At 38.1% G+C, this 19,894-nt stretch overlaps 1 long non-coding RNA gene across 1 annotated transcript; it reads right to left on the minus strand.

Annotated features, from left to right (window-relative positions):
* Positions 1 to 4,471: 4,471 nt before the first annotated feature.
* Positions 4,472 to 19,580, minus strand: LOC104909783. Its single transcript, XR_792594.3, has 3 exons — positions 18,738 to 19,580; positions 16,104 to 16,255; positions 4,472 to 9,867 (listed from the first exon to the last, which is right to left on the minus strand). It is a non-coding gene; the product is annotated as an uncharacterized LOC104909783 (long non-coding RNA).
* Between the last annotated feature and the right edge of the window lie 314 nt (positions 19,581 to 19,894).

A 19,894-nucleotide genomic window follows, 5' to 3' on the forward strand; every position in this document is an offset into this window, starting at 1 on the left:
AAAAAAAAAGGTTATGAAATTAGTGAAAATGAAATTAAACTTTCAGGTAAGAGAAAACTAACTTGATATCTCACTTAAACAATATCAGGAAAGGAAATTAACTTTTGTTCTATTGTAGTAATAGAGATAAAGGAGATCATTATGGTTGCCTTGTACAGCAGTTGTTTGTCTGTGACCTTGCCTTTTTCTAGAGAGCATATTTTGTGCAGTCTGGACAAAAAAATTGATTGTAACTAGAGTACAGGGAGAATAAAACTTTTTGGAGTAAGAAGAAACAGCCTTGACTCTGAAGTGCTGTTGGTGCCTTTGAACTAACCCAGCAAAGCATTTTAAGCTTTAAGATGAACATTTAGGAAAGCTAAATTTATGTGACGTGTTAAAAATTGGGCTCTTGCTAAGATAACAACTACGTCTCTATTGTCTAAATATTTGGTACAAAATAAAGTCTCAATTCAGAAACACCTTGGAGCATCTTGATGGCAGCCAGGATATACTAAATAATAATCATGAATTCTAAAACGCTTTGCTGATCCAGATCAGAATTTAATCTTACATATGCGTTTCCATTTGAATTCAGTGGGACTAAAGCCATCTGTGAGGATTACTTGGAAACACAAGAAGTCTGAATATCAGAGATTCAACCTTTAAAATACCTTAAATTTATTTCATGGAATCAGTCCCTGTAGGAAAAAAAAAAGCAATTTTAAAATAGCAGTGATATTTTGTAATCTTTAAGATTTTCTTTTCTTCTTTTTTTCTTCAAAATCATGCATGGTAATCTTATACATTCTCCCCTGAATCATCCTTAGTCTTTGTCTTCCCTGTGATCAGTGACAGCCATGAGACTAAACTGGGGAAAGCTGCAGGCTGTAGATATCAGGTCCAACATCTTATCTACTAAGATAATGCCTACTAGAAGAGCATGTTCTGAGGAGAGCATATTTCCTACACAAGTGCAGACATTTCTTGTGCAGGTGGACAGCCCTCTTGACTCCCAGAAGTCTTGGTCTGAGTTTGCAAAAAACTGCAGCCAATATAAACCAGGGATAACAAATGCTCTCTACTTCAGTTTGGACATGGGCTTGTAGGCCTGCTCCTGCCTCTTCAGTTGTCAGTGTTGCTCGTAGATGCACTTGCTCAGTGCTGCTGGGTTGAGATAGGAGAGACAGGTTGCTCTTTTTGGCAGCTGGAGCATGGAACTGGAACCTGGACAGCCTCTGCCTCAGCCCTGGCCTCCTCCAGCCCCTTCCTGCCTCGTTTCAGCAAAACAGGATACTGTCCAAGAGAAAAATGGAGCGCCTCTTCCTTTAGATAAGTGTCACAACAGTCACTTAGTATCAGGATTTATAAGCCTAAAGGCCAAGAAATGGGAGGGAAGATCTCTTCAAGAAGATAAAGGAAATGAAATAGGTTTCCCACATCCTAACAAGTGCCTGAGGGAACAACTCACACAGTAAAAGGCAAGGGTAGTGTTCATCACAGTTATGGCAAATTGTATTCATTTTTCTAACCCAGTTTCATTAACTGTTTTGTATTAAATTTGAAATGCATCTCTAGTAAAATGAGCATTGATAGAACAGAATGATTTTATCTTCAAAACTTTGAATTCAAAATAGGTCTAGGAAGAAGGCATCACGTCCTAGGATTGTATTGCATCCTGGTAAAATAGCTGCATAGGCCTGCATTTTCCCTTCAGACATTACATCCCAAAAATTTGCAGAATTTTTTACAGTGTAAACACAAACCTGACATAAATGAAGTCAAGTATATTGGGCAAGATAACAATAAAGAACAGAATGCAGGACTTTAAAATTTATTAGATCAGCTAGAGACAAAAATGAACTGGTATTATGTCCCCTCCCTGCAAGCATTCAAGGCCTGGCTGGATGGGTCTGTGAGCAACCTGGTCCAGAGGGAGGTGTCCCTGCCTATAGCAGGGGTTTGGAACTAGATGATCTTAAATGTTCCTTCCAACCCAAGCCATTCTGTGATACTATGATTTGCACAGCATCAAATAAAATGAGCTCTAATTGATAGCTGATCTTCAAATACATCAGTAGTAGTTCATGTTCAGGATAGTGCTGCTCCTTTCACTTCAGATGGTTTATTAGAGGGATTCAAAATGTGCTCTGCAAAGCACTTTTCCCAAGACGATGGGAGACAGGTAAAATGAAATTGCTGCCACTCCTGTGGTTTGTCTCACTTCTATTTTTCTTTCCTCAACGAAGAAAATTTCAGTGGAAATTACAGGATGTATTTTCTCTTCTTGTTTATTTCTTTTTAAACACTTTTTTTTTTCTTAAAATTTATGGTGAAAGTTTCAACCTGTATAATTCTGAGTGTACACTTATACACTTCTGTCTTATTCTTTCTCTTCACAATTCTTTCTCTTCATACAATTATGTCTCCAAAATACAGGGGAAAACAAACTTATTATATTTACTGAATTTTATGACATAATATCATGTCTATCCATTACTTCATTCTGACTTGATTTAAAACAAACATGGAAGAATATTTTACTTTGAATAAAATGCAGGGTTTGACCTCATCCTTCCTTCCACATCCCAACCCACCAGCCCAGGGAGAGCCTAAAATAATAACAGCAATTCTGCAATATGGCCTCAAGATTAACATTTTCAAGCTCTGCTGGATAAAATGAAAATCTGTTCTAAAAGCCCCTGAGTGCATGACTTGATGCATTGGCTACAATTAAATAATTCCCAATGTACTCTTTAAGGGGGAGGTTAGTACTGAACTCAAGAAATTTCAAAGGTGGAAATTTTGTTCTTTTCCGGTATCATAACAAAAGCTAGCGTTTTATTGCACAGATATCTCAGCTACATATCTGTGCCAAGAGTACACTACACTCTACATTTACTCTATGTCTTTCTTTTCTTCCTGCCAGATAAGTATGTAAAGGTGAGTCTACCAAATACATCATTGGAATATAATTTAAAACTGATAATGATAGTTTCTTCTGTTGCTCAGCCCTCCTCCATTAGGACAAGAAATAATGAGATGGCTGTAACACTATTTGATCCTATAGAAGCTTTTCTTTTTAATTTGTTTTTAATTGCTAACTTTTGGACCAAAATCTTTTCAAAGTCCAGCTATGAGTGGAATTTAGGTGGTGAATCAGACTTTAAGCATACTTGAAGATGGGAATGAGTACAGCTATGCCTAAACCGTATTGCATGGGTGCCAGGATAGGGAGAACTTCCCTGCAGAGATCAGTTGAGAGCTGACCACAGCTAGATTGCTTCCTGTCATTGACTCCCTTCGTGCAAGGGCCAGTACCTCTCTACTGAATGCTGTGGAGAAAAGCCATATAAACATACAATTCATCTTTCAGTTCTTCCTTTGGATCTGGGGGAAATCCTAAAGATTATTTACCTGCAGTACTGACATTCCATTTTATTTCTTATGATGAAGTCAGGAGAGAATTGCCACCCATTCTGAAACATAACATGTTTAAGCTCAAAGTGGTACCAGAAAATCAAACATTGGATCTTATTTTCCCACTGAGAAAGAGAAGGACAGGTTGTCAGTGAAAGTGCTGTGACGACAACTCCTCTAATTGTTTGAGATGATTGGATGAAACAGATTCCACAATTGATACTTACCTTCAGTGATTGCTTTTATAGTATAGATGATATCCTGCATCAAAAAGGATATGAATACCCACAAATGACATCTTCTGTGAGATGGTGTGAATGTAAGGGGAGTAGAACACAATATATGGGGGGAAATTTCACTTGGATGGGCTAAAAACACAAGAAGAAAGCTTTCCAGGGACCACCAGATTTGTTGAGAAGATGGTGGCATGTTTAGCTACATGCTGACAGGCCTTCTCAAATTGTCATGGAAGAGTATGGCCAGCTACAATGCAATAATCCTTTTTCAAGATATGCATATAGTGTACTACTGCAGCATAAAATTTGAGAGATATGTAAACATTTCTTCATGTGATTTTGATTAAATGATATATTATTTGGACTAAAAGTCATCCCCATAATGCTAGTACTTGTCAAATAAAACAAATGAAATTTCAGAGGTGTGCCATATGCCAAAGTATTAAGTTTACTTCTAGTAAACTTTCTATGTAAGCAGTCTGGTTTGAAGGGTTCCCAGCAAGTTTTGGGAGAATAACTGACTTTCTTCAGAAGCGTTCATTTTCTGTGCTTTTAGAGCACTTCGTGCCTGCTGTCCACAAAAAGCTTGTCTCCTACTTCAAGACCTTCTGCACTTTTGAAAGCAGCTACCACTTAGTCTTCTGAACTTAAAAATATTTAACAGAAGGATATTTGCAGTATTAGAAGGAACTAGAAGTTCCTTCAAGTCCTACAAGTTAATAAGACAATTCATGTTACAGATCAACTGTTTTATTCTGTATGTGTAATCCAAGTATTTGTGTGTGTTTGCACACTCACATAGGATTGAACATGAGAAGTTTGAGAGGACAGCATAATTCAAAGTAAGAGCAGTGTAGGCTGTACATTTTTAGGATAACAAGAAGATAACAATATTTGCTTGTTAGGCACTGGAAAACAGAAAAAAAATTGCTTTTACTTCTGAAACCATTTTGTGTATTTTTGTGATCAGCCCTTGTTCCTACATTCTTATCACTGTAATCTATCTACCAAGGGATAGATATCATGCAGGCACACGGCTACACAAGAATGCCTGGCACACTTGCATTTAAGTTTAAAAAAATAATAATATTTTTATGGAAACTTGTTATAACTTTTTTGCATGTTGTACATTTGTCCAAAATTTACTTCTTAAAGTTACTTTAAGTTATTTTAAAAATTTACTACTTAAAGTTACTTCTGATGCCATTGCATGTCATCAGTATGATGTCATTAGCATGACAGAGGGATAGGGAAAAATTACAGTGAGGTTTCTAAAGTTCTGCTGCTGATGGACCCTACTATCCTCAAACTGAGAGACTGCTCTTAGACTGATTTTGGGTATCAAAAACTAGAATTGTGGTCCTGGAAAGCTCAAATTAGTTACCATACAACCCTGACACAGACAAAGTTCTGTATGTGCATCTTTGGATGACAGTAGTTTCCTGTGTATCTAAATTTGTTTCCTCACACACCAGAAGACTCTTCTAAGCTTCTAATACCCTATGATCCTAAGAATGTGATGCATGATTGACACATAGGTAAAACAAGGATCCACAGAGTTTCCTTCATCCTGACCAAGGGAATGTGTAAAGAACTGATACAGTACCATAGTAACAACAACAACAAAAAAAGTCAGTGAGTATAAATATTTTCTCCTAGCCAACTGCCATAGCATGACATGGCATGAATGTTCCTTCTCAATGGCTGATCACTAATGATGCTAACTAAGGCACTCCCTGGGAAAATGGATGTTTAAATGTTAGACATTGCTGTGCTAACCATTGTAGTCTGCAAATTATTCTATGTTTTTTAATTTGTCCTTCAATTTGTTTGTTTTAAATGAAAGCTGAGACCCTGAAGATAAAGAGGGGCCTGGTTTATGTCTTTCCAGAAGTGGCTTTCTTAGGTACAGGCAAACACTATCCTACAGAAAGTGCCATGTAAATCCTAAAAATACTGCTACATAATCTGCCCATCAGATCCCTACAGCAAAAGGTTTAACAGAGAAATGTCAGAGATATAAACTCTCTAGACTGTAGAACCCATGTTTCCTTACCTTGTCCTGACAGTCTGAATTGTAAAATGAATAAATGTTAGAAAGAGTAAAATAGTTAAGCTGCAGAATATAAACCTGACAGACAATAGTATCCAGTTCTAGTTCCCACCCTTGTCAAAAACAATAGGAAATCCACTTCAGACATGAAAACAAACTCCTGCAGAAGTCTGATTCAAAGCCAGAATGAAATACTCTTTTCACAAAGGTTTGTGTTTGTTGAGTTGCTATTCAGTCAAGGTCGAAGAAGAAAAGGAACTAAAAGTGCTGAAATGCAGAATAATCCCATCCAAGAGAGGAAAATATTACTTGTCTATACTAACATTTGAAAATTGAGTAGAGTTTCATTACCTTTGCTTGTTTGACAGCACCTTTCTCTTATTTGTCTGTATTCCTGTGCCAAAGCAAAGCTCTGATTTGACAACCTGAAAAGCCTGTGACAGTGCTGGCCTAGGTTACTGCCTTCCATAGACAGAGCAACAACCCTTGGTTGCAAAAATGTAGTTTAGGATCTGCTCGTGGGGTTTTAGAAAGAGATTTCGTATACAAAGGTAAATGTGAGAAAAGGAGGAGCTGATCAAACCATAAACCTTGTGTCTCTCTTCCAAGGAAATCTTTAAACGTCTCTGACATTCCTGGAAGATCCTCTATTATTCCTAATCTTTGTTTTTAAGGGAAAGTTACCTGCAGACAGAGTATAACAGTGTGTCTTACTAATCCTAGACACAAAAGGAAAATCTGACCATTTTCATCAAGAGAGTAAGGATGGCAGTACAGAAACGTCAAGAAAACCGTCTAGATATGAAAATGTGTTTGTGTCAACTTCTCAGTGAGAAACGGGCCCACAATCAAATACTGTCAAAAAGCCACAGGCTAAATAGAGGTTTCTCATTCACTGAATGAAGTGCAGACTTCTTTGACTACTGCTCTATTTCTTTCTCAATGCTTCTAGTATTGAGAATATACTAGTGCACTTGTGTCTTCATATATTTGATTACTGCTGTTTTTCTTTATAATACTGCAATTTCCTTTATTGAGAAATGGAAATTACACTGTCAGGAGGAGAAAGTTATTTCCTAGAAAGAAAAAGCCTTTCTTTGGAAAAATTAAAAATGGTCTGAAAGATTAGATTCACTTTGACATATAGCAAAAAATTTTTATTACAACATACCATGGAGGGAAAATATACTGCATGGTAAATAAAAATGGCTGCCTATTCTGTTGGACACTTAGCACAAGTTTGTTAACTACTTTCCAAAATCAAGTTTAAGATCTTCCCTGAAGATTTACTGCAGTCTGCAACAGCACCCCAAGAAGGAGGTACATTTTCCTTACCCTGTGGGTTAACACAGCTGAATGAGTTTTGAAAGCAGATTTTACTGCACAGTGAAAGCATATCCTTTCTTTCGAAAGGCCCTGCAAAAAGAATTACATGTCACATATGTCCAACTATAATATATATAATAATAATATATAATAATCTTACTCAGTGAAGTAAAATTTAATCTACTTTATGTCCACAGAATATAATCTTCTTGGGATATCTTGTCATTGCTTCCATTCATATTAGAGAAGAATTAGATTAGATGCTGGGGAAGTTTTTACCAAGAGAGTGGTGAGGTGCTGGAACAGGCTGCCCAGAGAGGCTGTAGAGAACTACTAGTAGTTTTAACTATTGCCCATACTCATACAAATGGGCACAGGGAGATATTTTAGGATGTAATTGTTAATATTTTGGCTTGCACTGGCAACAGCATTTATTTTTTCATATGTGCTTTGAAAGATGAGTAATGGTCAGGTTGAGAAGGGGCTGTCTGTGATGGCTGTAGTTAGACAGCAGTACTTTTAGAGAAAGAACAACATTGTCCTAACAAATGTTCTTTTAGGGGTGGAGTGTCAGATGGCTCCAGGCTGTCCATTTCATGATTTGTAAGAAGGCTGCATTATATTTAAATATATGCTTTTCAAATTGTAGTGGCATCATTTATCTGTTACTAGTCTGCCATTAACAGAAGTGTGGAAAGGAAAATTCCACACTGCTGAATTAGACAAGGAAAATGGGATTCTCCCCCAGGCCACTTGAGAGTACTTTTGAAAATTTCATCCATGGAATTGGATTGTATGAATTGGTAGCAGTCAGTACCACGGAGTTAAGACTTTCCTTGGGTTATGGTTCAAAATACTTAACGGATTCAGCCTGGGGAAAGGAAAATCAAAAGTCAAGGATGATTGTGAGGTTTGTGTCTTCTAAACATTTTTCTTCTGTACAGATTGTTCAAAATTATAGCATCTCAGAGCCAACTTGTGTGGTTTGTTTAATTCATCTTGAAGTGTATAAAGTGAACGTATGCAGGCAGAGGGATTCACTGCTGGGGAATCCCACAAGCTGAGGTAGTCTCTGTCCACTTCAGACACTCTGGGGAGAGGCGTCTGCCACACCTCTGTCACCACCTGCTTTCCTGAACTCTCATCCCCTCTAGTAAGGGAAGACATAATACAAATGAATATTTTCCTAGCATTTCCCAGATTCAACAGAAGAAGCAGGCTCATTTTATAATTAGTCCATTAGAGAAGTGCTTCTCTCAACTGAATAGCCTTCCATTTCTCCAGTTGCACAGGATACACAGTGGTTCCTTGGTATGAAGCCTCTCTCACTTCTGAAGGAAAATGTGAAAAGCTCCTCTATCAGATGGATGTGCTGCTCAGCTATGCCTCTTTATTTGTCCATTTATTTCCTGGACTTTTATTAATAGAGCTCACCTTCTAGCAATTCAGAAAGTTACTACAATGATCATTTTCCTAATCCAACACTTTGACTACTGTCACCTCGATCCTGCGTTTCTTTACTCTTTCATATCAGAGAAAAGCTTTTTTGCCTTAAAGGTCCTTATTAACTAGTTTCTATCTCCCCTACTATTTCACCTACATTCATTTCCACCTATCTGCCTTCACATTATTCCACATAATTGAACTTTCAGATATGATCTCAAAACCAAAGCTTTTTCCTTTGGTTTCCTCTGAATCCCCATTAAAATCTCTCTCTTGACAAGATGCCCGGAAAAATCTTGACAAAAGCTGACCTACTGGAGCACTGACACCACTAAGAGTGCTGAAAGTACCTGTAACATATCTTCTGCTGGTATCCAGCCTCTGCCATCATAATTTAAAGAAACTATAAATCTGTGGGAGCGTAACCCCTTTTTGATCTCACCAAACAGCATTCCCCCCAGTGTGTTGTTAGTCTATGGCTCCTATACACAACGAAGACATTACCTCAAAAAATTATTATTAGCAAAAGTACTAGGGAGGTTTTTTATAGCTCACTTTTCCATTACAGTTGGTTCAGGCATTCAGGAAGTTTTGCGTTTTGTCAGTCACTTGTTTAAATCTCCACAGCAGTGTTATTCGTAACTCTGCTTAGATTTGAAAACAATAACAAAAGATGTTATAAATTAACGAATAAATAAAATAAATAAGTGTGAAAGTAGTGTCCCCACATTTTTCTAATTGTAATGTTGGCAGGTGTTTGCAGAGAACGGTTTTGCTAAGTAAAGTCTGGGATGGCAACTCCTTGTGAAAAAGTGAACTGTTTGATAAACTTTGTAGGGAATTATGAGATCATTCAATGGACACTTTGAGAGGGTCTTCAATCACTAATTATTCAAAACATTTCAAAGGAATTCCAGTAGAACTCCAATGCCTTTAGAAAATGGTTGATTTTATTCAAATCATACTCCTCAAAATCTTTACTTAAGAGACATAAGCCCACCAGATATGCCATGAAATGACATCTAAGAGCATAGCTTGCGTAAGGGAAGTGGCACTTTGCTTTTATTTATGTTCTCTAATAAAACAATATGATATAGATCTCTTGGAAAGAAAAGTATCAATGTTCACTAGTAATTCAAAACTCTGTGCTGTCTGTTCCTAATATTCCTTTCCTAGTATTATTTTCCTAGTATTCTGCTTTTCCCATCTCTCAGAAAATGAATAAATTACCCAGCCATTCCCTGTTTGGTTAGAAAGTAGGCATCTTGGATTACAAGGTTGGCAAAATGTATATTCTTTGTCACACAGTCACAACTGAAGAAGATGCCAAATGGAAAAGTGCTCTGTACAGCAGCAACTGCAAACTCCTCTTAGCTGATGAAGAGTCAGTTCAGATGTGGTACATTTCAACTGAAAGTAAAAGAGAAGAATCACAAAATCAGCCAAGCTGGAAAGTTGCCATCTTCATACAACTGTGGTTAGAACATTCACGATGGATGTACAAAGCATATCCAAAGCATGTCCCTCTTTCTCTCCTCCAGCCCCCCCAAAAAAAAACTAAAAAAGAAGTTACAAGCTATGACTCAAGTATTTCACTGAAATTGAATTCTCCAGTGTTGAGGTTTGTTTTACCTCCTGCATCATTCTTAACTGTTTGGAGGCAGAAGTTGAAAAGTGAATGACTGTTGTTCAGCAAGTGATTGATCTGTGCCATAATTTTGTGAAAGTCATATCAGAGATGTTCTGGATGCCTTGTCCCTGAAGGTGTTTAAAGCCAGGTTGTTTGAAGCCCTGGCAGTCTGATCTAGCAGCTGGCATACCTGTCTGTGGCATAGTGGTTGGAACTTGATGATCCTTGAGGTCCCTTCCAACCCAAACCATTCTATGATGCTATGATCCTATTATATCAGTTTCCTTTCCTATCTTTTAGTTGTCATGATCACTCTGATCATTGACTTTTAAGGGAAGAAGCCTGTCTCTCAGCATATGTCTGCACAAAGCCTAGAAATGCAGACTTCACTTTGGACCAGGGCCTCTAAGTATTACCTTCATATAAACAGTCATGCTCAGAGAAACAAAATCAAATGTAAAAACTACGAGGAGATGAAAAGCACACATGGTTTCATGGTGACTCATATTGTGCAGTCTTGAACATGTTGCTTTATTTTGGTTTCAAACACTAAGTCCTGTATGGTGCCCTCCAAAGAAGAGCAAGGAAGCCAGCACAGAGTAGCAAAAAGCAAAGTTCAGGGCAAGCTCTTAGGGACAGGGTTTTTTATGTTATGGCTTGTGTTTTGTTTTGGTTTTTCTTTCCTACACTGAGTAGTGCATCACTAACCAAGTATCTCTCTCTGCCAGTTATAAATAGGCGTTAATGCCTTATCATGTTCTCTCTCACTGGGAAAGAATGTGGATCAGCTGAAGAATGAGACACCCAGGAAAGCTGCTTGAGCTGCAACAATTTTTTTTTTTAAACCCTCTCTCCTAGATGCAGAGGCATACATACTTTGGGAATGAGTTTCTCAACCTGTTAAATGACACAATGCTCTATGTACACGTACACACACACACACACAAAAAAAAAAATTAAGGACAGATTATGTCACTGGTAGAAATGTGCTGAAATGAGGCCTTTCCCTTTTGCAAGCCTTTAAAGGAGTTTTCAAAGCTTACCTAAACTGTGTAGTCATGCTGCTGATAGACAGCCAAGTTCACATAAGGACCAGTCTAAGAGCACCTTCAAAGGCAGTGTAATGATTTACCGTCCATATAAACTGCAAGACGCGTTAGACACCACATTTTGTCAACACAGAATCTCAGTAGCTGGAGCCCAGAAACAACTAACCTCCTTCATTCTTGTATCACAAAATGAGCCTTGAAATAGTTGTCAATCAAGACTCCAGGAAATATGGAGAGAATATGGTTAGAGAAAAAACAGCTATAAAGACAAAGCACTGGGATCATCAAGACACAAGCCAAAATCCATATTTAGATTCCTATCCTCCCATCAATTTCACGGTAAGTGTTAGTGACTAGAAAGGAAATACAATCATAAATAGTTTTGTAGATTTTGGCCTTCTGTTTTATACCTCAGCTCACTCAACTGCCAAATCAATTTACCTCTACGAGGAATTCACAGTTCATAACTTGTAAAACATATGCCTAGTGTATGTATTACAAGCACATCTTCACAGAATTGATGTCATGATGAGAAGAATGACAGAATTACCCAGGGATAAATGTTTTGGTCAAATAACTGAACATTCATTCTGCTTGTCTAGTAGGAAGCAATGTTTCAGTAAGTACTTTCAGCAAAGCAAGCATCAGATTCCTCGTTCAGTTTGACTGCAACCACAGATAACAGGCCAGAGATCTTTACCTTTTAGTAGGGGAAGCTAGACTGATTTGAATGTTGTCTCTGAATTTTACCTACCCTTTCATTTATCTCAATTGTAAGCATCTAACTCAAACTCCTGCTTTATTCAGATTTCCAAGACAGAAGTTCTGCTGATTTAATCTTTATTATCCTTGATCTTAGGACTAGAAAAAAATAAAAAGGAAAAACAAAGTGAAACCACAATATACAAGTAAAAATGTCATCAGGATTTGACCTTAAAAGAAGTAAAAATTAATTTAAAAGAAAAATTACGATCACTCTTTTCATCTTTACTGTTTTGTACTGCAGGAGAATATATATATATATTCATTGTTTTAAGTTTTAGGAATATCTTACCTAAAACATACAGAGAGCCAGAAGACAGAGCTATTTTTAGAGTGATATTTCTCAGCTTGTTTTGGCAAGACAAATGCCAAAGCATTTGAAAGACTTTTATTCCTTGAGATTATAAACTTTGAGAATACACAGGTCAGTCCCTGTCTAGAGAGCTTTACAGACAGAACTTTACTTCAACATCTTATTTGCTGTTGGTATGGTATCTGGGACAAAGTAACACCATTCAGGGTCCTACAGATTAAGGTGTTGGTATAGAATTTTCAAGATTACTTCATGGTTTTCAGTGCTTCCTGAAGACTTTTTATAATCATTCACCCCCTTCAGACATTGAAAAAAAGTAGTATTTGCGATCTGTTTTCTTCCATCAATATTCCAGAAAACTTCAGAAACTCTACAATAACCACAAGTGACTGCTCTGATATTAAATTCAGTATAATCTGAATATTAATAATTCAGTAAAAGAATACTAAACAAAAAGGAATTTCTTGATGACAACTACCTGTCTGCAGTGGAATCGCCAGGTCACAGTGTGAATCAATGGTTGAGCACCCGGTGAGAAGACATGGTGAACCCAGGGAGCTCAGGTGCAAGCAGAGCACCTGAGTGACCAAAAGGTGAATCCACACCCTCCTCACGCTCACTTAAGGGTTAGCAGCCAAAAACGCAGCGTCTATACGGACAGCAATTGCATTCCTCTTGAGCTGTCACTGGTCATTGAAAGGAGGGGTTTGGCCTCTTCTCCCAGGCAACAAACAGGACCTGAGGAAATGGCCACAAGTTGTACCAGAGGAGATTTAGATTAGACATAAGGAAAAACTTTTTCTCTCAAGTAATGGTCAGGCACTGGGATGGCCTGCCCACGGAAGTGGTGGAGTCGCCGTCCCTGGCAGTGTCCAAAAGGCATCTGGATGAAGAGCTACGAGATATGGTTTAGTAGCTTGTGGTAGCAGTGGCAACGGGAGGATGGTTGGAGTAGATGATCTTGTAGGTCCTTTCCAACCTTGTGATTCTATGATTGATTCTAAGGAGTGAGCCAGTTTTCCTTCTTTATTTCCTATTGCTGCTCCATAGTGCCTGTATCCCATTTGAAGGCACTGGCATCACTTTTGTTGTACACTGTCCCAAGTACAAACAAGACAGAAGATATTTTACTTTGTGTACACCTGAAGTTGCATTTAGAGGATCATAATCTACTTCTGTAGGAGGTGTGGAACAGTACAGTAGCTCCAGCTTGAAGATTAGGAACACTCATAGTTAAAGGCCACCAAGTACCTCTCCAATGAGCTCAAACAGCATCTTTTCTTTCACATGGTAATTTTTTTTTTTGAAGTAAAAAAATTAGTCCACATAAGAGTTTAGAATACAAAGGATGAAACAGCTTTGCTGTAGTGTGGCATCTAGCTGAGCTTTATTTTGCAGAAGCAGAATTATCATCCTTTTTTTACAAATAACCATGCCAAAATGGTTTTTGTTTTTTTTTTAATTGCCAACGGAGACAATTTCTATACAAATAAACAAAATTACAGACAGGAATCTGGGCTAGGTATGGTAGAATTACACAAGCAGATTGACTTACATCAATCTTACAGAGCTTTTACCAAGATGTATACACATCTTTTATGCTTGAAAGTGCTGGACTTTGATCTCTATTTTCATTTAAACCACAGCCAGGGTCTAATTTCCCTTTCTTCACATTTTTAAATTCCCAAAATCAACAGCAGCAAGTTCTCGTTCTTCCTTGCATCTTGGGAGAAAAAAGGCCAAGAAGGTAAGAAAACCAGCCAAAAGGAACAGGAGTGTTCCTGGGTTGCTAGCTGGCTTAGGAAAGGTTGATATTTGAGGAAAAATTAAGTAGAGCCCAAAATCTTCTTAAAATCCTCTAAAAAAATTCGTCAAAAGTACAGGTACAAGTTCAGTACATTGAAGAAGATTCCTCAGGCTAGGTAAGAGCTGAGCTCCATTGGGTGCACATTGGAACTAATTAGTTCTTCAGCTTGTAATATGCTTCATCAAAAACTGTATTAGAAGAAACATTTCTCATGTAATTTTGCTTTACACCTGAGAATCTGCATTTTTTTAAAAAATTGATTAATGATACAAAGATTCTAGCCCTGTCCATAAAATTCTCTTATTCTACAGCTCCCAAACTTGAGTTCAGTGTAGGACACTTGCTTTTCAGTTCTAGGAGTCTGCTCTTTTACAAAAAAAAATCTCAGAATACTTCCAGAGCTCATCTGTTTATCCATCTACACAAAATAAAAGAGTCTTTCGTGAAATAATCCTCCACTCTCTTGTTTGTGTAATGTCAGCCATGCAATCAGTCCACCAGGAAAGACAAAAACATGGTGGCAGTGCACTGATACTGTCTATAGTTGTGTGTCTGAGCCTTCACAAAGAGTCTGTGTCCAAATATTCTTTGAAAAATATTCAGAAACTTTTCAAAAGGCAGATGAGAGCATAACTTTATTTCTTCACAGTGAACATATAGCAGTTCATGCTCAAATGATGATAGAGTCATACCCAGTCGCAAACATCTACGGAGATGGGTGCAGTCATTTGTGATTTTATTCCAGGACTGCAGAACAGACATAAGCCAGATGTAGCTTGGACACTGAACAGTTACAGAATCGCAGCACCAAACTCAAACCCACATATCTGTTGCTCAGCAAAGTTAATCAACTTTGACTCAGCACTGTATTAATGTATTCAAAGCTTCATGAAGGCTTGATAGCTCAGCTGTTATTCCCCCTCTACGTACCAGAGTTTTCTTCAGTGTACTCAGATAGTACAGAGAGCCTTACTGAGGGTTTACCTGTAGTTTACAAAAATTTTAAGGCCTCTTACATTATCAAAGCAGAATAAGCCAAAAGGTATCCATGGTACAGTAAAATGAAAATTCGACTATAAAGCTTGTTATCACCGTAGGCAAAAGCAGGGAAATTTTTACTTATCTTAATTAATCGCCAATTAACAGAAATTTATGATCACTAATCTGGGTATTGTAGAAAAAACAAACAAACAAACAAACAGACAAACATATAAAAACAAATGGAAAAAGCATAAGAAATAACACATCAGTACACATCCTTTCTTCTCCTTCCTTAGGCTCACACCTATCTTGTTCCCTTCCTAGTCTCAATTTCCTTTATTCCTGCTGGGAGATAAACTCATTTAACTCTGCTCCTATGGTGAGGCAAAGGGTGTCTTAGGAAGTTGGAGTATGCATACAACAGCTTCTGCCTGTTTCTCTGTAGCTATTTTCTTCATCCACTCAAGAATCATTCAATCTGACAGGCAAGAAATCAAGTAAAGGTAATGGGAGGCCTGCATAGGTGAACAAGTAGTACTTGATAGAACTCCAGCAAAAAAGTGTGCATACAAGAGGTGGAAGCAGGGAGAACTGGAAAGTATAGCATATAAAGATATTGCTTGATTGTGCAAGTATGAAGTTAGGAAAGTCAAAGCTGACCTGGAGTTGAATCTGATGAGAAACGTGAAAAACAATAAGAAAAGGCTAGGGAATATGTGGTGCTTTTATGACAAAGTATATAGAAAAGGACAAGGTATTCAAGATCTTCTTTGCTTTGTATAAACAGTCTTCAGTAATCCAGGCCCATTAAATCTGTGGAAAGGTCTACAACAAGGAATACTTCCCTTGGAGGATGAAGATTGAGCCAGAGAACATATAAACAAATTGGGTAAGTCCAACTCCATGGGACCTAATGGCATACACTCATGAATGCTGAAGGGTCACTGTGAGGCTATTCATAACTTATCTTTGGCAGATCTTGGTGATCAGGAGATGTTCCTGAGGTCTGGAAGAAAGGAAATGCCCCTTCTTTCTTCTGTCTATAGAATGCAGTCCCTTGGAGCTGTTCCTGCCCCAGTGTGAGTCACCCACAGCTGCAATTACCTTATTTGGTATGAAGTGCATCCTCCCAGGGATGTACCTTCAGCTAGCTCCTCCTCAGCAGTGTCACAATCCATGTGTCCACCACACCCATCAGCTACTGCTCTTACATACATTTGAGTGAGGGTATCATGGGTTCTGATGACCAGCCAGAGCTGTAACAGACAGTAAATAAACTGAAAAATGAACAGCATGGACTAAGACACAAAAAAGAAAATGAACTAAGAAAGAACAGGGGAAGGAGATAAGACAGAAAGATAATAGGCATAGGATTTAGAGATCTATTCATATTTGTTGAATATGAACCTCTGTTGGTTCAATACAAAACAAATAAAATAGAATGCCAATGGGTTTGAGTCCCAGTGATTGGACTCCAGTGAAGATCTGAACTTCATTACAATACTAGATTGTTGGAGAGTTGAGTGCTGTCTGCTTTCTGTTGCATAACTGCATTGCATGAACAACAGATCAGTGTTCTCTACAAAAAAATCTGAGTATGAAAAGTCTTTCCTTTCTCTGGAGTAAATCTAGATTATAAAGTCAGTAAATTGCATAAGGTGGCTGCAGCATCTGTCACCATTTAACCCGTTTGTAAATGTGATCAAGTTTCCACCTTAATCATAGCAAGAGGCAGGAGAATGCATATTTACTTGGAAATTTATGTTAATTTCTTAGTGAAAAACACTTATCTGATCAGGAAAAGAACATACTTGAGTCAAAATAGCTAAGAACTGAGGAAATTCACATTTGTTTCACATAAAATGAAATGAGAGCATGGGACAGGAAGACACTGCTTAACACTGTAAGAATGCTATTAAAACTGACTACTCACATGTGAAAGATGTAAACACCACAGAGTGAGACAAATTGAATATAACCATTAGTGATAATAAAACATTGAGCAATGCAAAATTTTGGCTTTGTATCTGGAATACAACTCTCTTTGTGTGAGACAAATCTGCTGTATAGCAGCAATGTTAACTCCACTTTGGTTTTCTGTAAGTGTTCCAGTTTCAGGCTAGGAGGACCTTTGGAAGAGGTGCCATATGCAGTGTACACTACCAGCAGAATAGTAATAAGATTGTCTTCCTCCTCAAGATCAGTCTGTAAACTAGGAACCTCACCCACGTAATGTCCATCTCAAAGAATCGTAGAGTGGCTTGGGTTGGAAAGGACCTTAAAGATGATCTAGGTGCCACACATTAGATCAGGCTGCCCAGGGCCACCCCAGCCTGACCATGAACACCCTCAGTGATGGGGTACACACAGCTTCACTGTGCTAGTGCCTCCCCATCCTCTTAGTAAAAAAATTATAACTAGTATCTAATCTAAGCCTCCCCTCTTTTAGTTTAAAACCATTCTGGCTTGTCCTATCACTGTCTATAACAAATCAGTCTCACTCCTGTTTATATGCTTCAAATCCCGGAAGGCCAAATGAGCTCTCCCCAGAGCCTTCTCACGAGACTGAACAGGTCTCAGCCTTTCTTCATTGAAGTGCTCCAGCCCTCTGATCATCTTCATGGCTCTTCTCTGGATCTGCTCCAATAACTTCATATCATTGGTTCCCATTTTCTGATATTGCATACACTTTTCCTTATAACCCCATTCAGCAAACTATCTGAAGAACAGTTAAGTTCCTTGACCTTAACTCATAATAGCTGTGCTAGAACCTCTCAAAACTGCCACTGCTTTTTTTCCTAACCTAGAGCAACTCATAGTCAAATTAAAAAAATGTTTTTTTTCCTATGCAAGACTGTCTTTCAGCTCAGGTTGTTCCTTCACTTGCTCTCCTTCATCCATACTTAGGGAATGCAATCCTGTTCTTTCTTTCACTATTCTGGGCCATAAAAACCATTCCCTCTCAGTCTCTTACAAGATGGGACTCATTCTATAGCCATTTCAGTCATCTTTTCTGTTCCTGTTTTGTTTCAGATTTAGTTTGCTGGAAAAATTGTATGAGGTGCCAGAGGTAAAATCTCCTATGATGCAACAGACTTATCTCCTGGCTGTCTTAAAAACATATCAGATACATTTTTTTTCAGAATTGGTTGTATTCATTTTTCATACTTATCCTATGACTGACTCCACAGCATAAAACTGCATCCTGTTTTCTAAGTAAACTCCCATTTTTCCATTTTCAATGGAAAATACGTAGCTTCTGTACCTTGACAATTCAAACACAGGACAGGGATCTAAATCACCTAATAGCGCAGAACCTGTGCAGCTGCTATGATTCACTCTGTCTTGAGAACGTTCAGCTCTTCTCCTTTCAAGGAGAAAAAGAATTACTTTAATAGAAATACAATGTGTTGCATGTTTGCATGACCTCACCCTCATCTTGGCTCTTTGGAAAGTACCCTACACTTGACATGCATTCCAAGTACACACTGCTTTGTAAATGTTTTTTATTCCTTATTCCCAGATCTTATTTTAAGCTACTAGTCCCTAAATGAGGGTCAAGACCTTACTTTTATTCACAAGCTTGGCAGTATAGTTTGAAGTAGGGTCGTGAACTCAGAAGTGGGTCTTGATGAACAGATGTCCTGAGATTCAAAACCCCTTCTCTTTAAACAGCGTGAAAGTTTCTAGCAGTATAGATCTCATCACAAATGCAACAGAAGATGAAATTCCACTTACCATCATTTGAATAATTCTGATGAACTCTGTAGCACCCAACCTTAGCAGGAGTCATGTTGGTTGTTCTTAAGACATAACTCTCACTTGTTTACCCTGTGTGCAGTTAGCAATACAGTCTTCTCTGTATCAACACAGGATATTTCTAAGAAAGTTCAATGCAAGTAAGATAGTGAAGCTCCCAGTAATATACAGCACTTTAGAAAGACTCAAGTTTATTCTAAGCTGTGAAATTATTCTGACATGCTGATAAAGTATTTCCAAGCTTCTACAGAGGTCACACTCACGTTCAGTAATTCCTGTGAGCTTAAGTTGTTTGGTTTAATTACAGAACAATTCATGCTTAGCTAGTGCTCTGGAAAGAATTCAAGGGCAAACATATCCACAGAAATGGGACAGAAGTAAAATAGATACAGATCGAGTCCTAGTAACATAAATAATAGTTAGGACCACGTTCTAGTACACTCATAAAATGAGGAAATGACTTATTGTATTAAGATGAGCGTGAATCAGCAGGGAAATATGTGCCACAGAGCTTGTCCCACAGTTATCTGGATAGTCACCCTTGTCCCTTGTGTATCCCAGTCTCAGTCTCAGAGCAATGAAGGCATGAGGTTGGCTTTCTCTCACATCAGAATGAGGCTGCAAGGCAAGAGGATGTATATCCAGATCCTGGAGTTAAGAAGCTTGCTGGAGTCCACCACTAGTAAATCAGTGTCCAGGAGCAGTCCCAAGCACTGGAATGCTATACAGCTCCTCTGCAACAGGGCTTCTAGATGTGCTTTTGGTCTGTGCCAGCGAGCACTGCCAGGCAACTCCCAGATGTGGTCTGTGGGGTCTGAACATTTCCAGGATCATTCCCAGCAAAGTGATCCTCTTCACAGGGAGAAAGAATTTATTAAAATAGCCATAGGCTATTCCTGACAGTAAGCTGTTTTAAATTACATAGGTGGGGTGTGAAAGATTCCATAACCTCTGGTAAAGCTATTTTTGATGTAACGTGTTATCATGATTAAGGTATTGAGACTATTACCATAGTAAGATAATAAAGAGGTCCTCTAAAATACCCTGAGCAAGAAGCAAGACCACAAACAGCTTTTAAACAGAAGGAAGCAAAAATATTCACTTTGTTCTTTTTGTTGTTGTATGAGATCTGTTCA

Source organism: Meleagris gallopavo, chromosome 2, assembly GCF_000146605.3.
Source record: "Meleagris gallopavo isolate NT-WF06-2002-E0010 breed Aviagen turkey brand Nicholas breeding stock chromosome 2, Turkey_5.1, whole genome shotgun sequence".
In the NCBI taxonomy this organism is placed as follows: domain Eukaryota; kingdom Metazoa; phylum Chordata; class Aves; order Galliformes; family Phasianidae; genus Meleagris; species Meleagris gallopavo.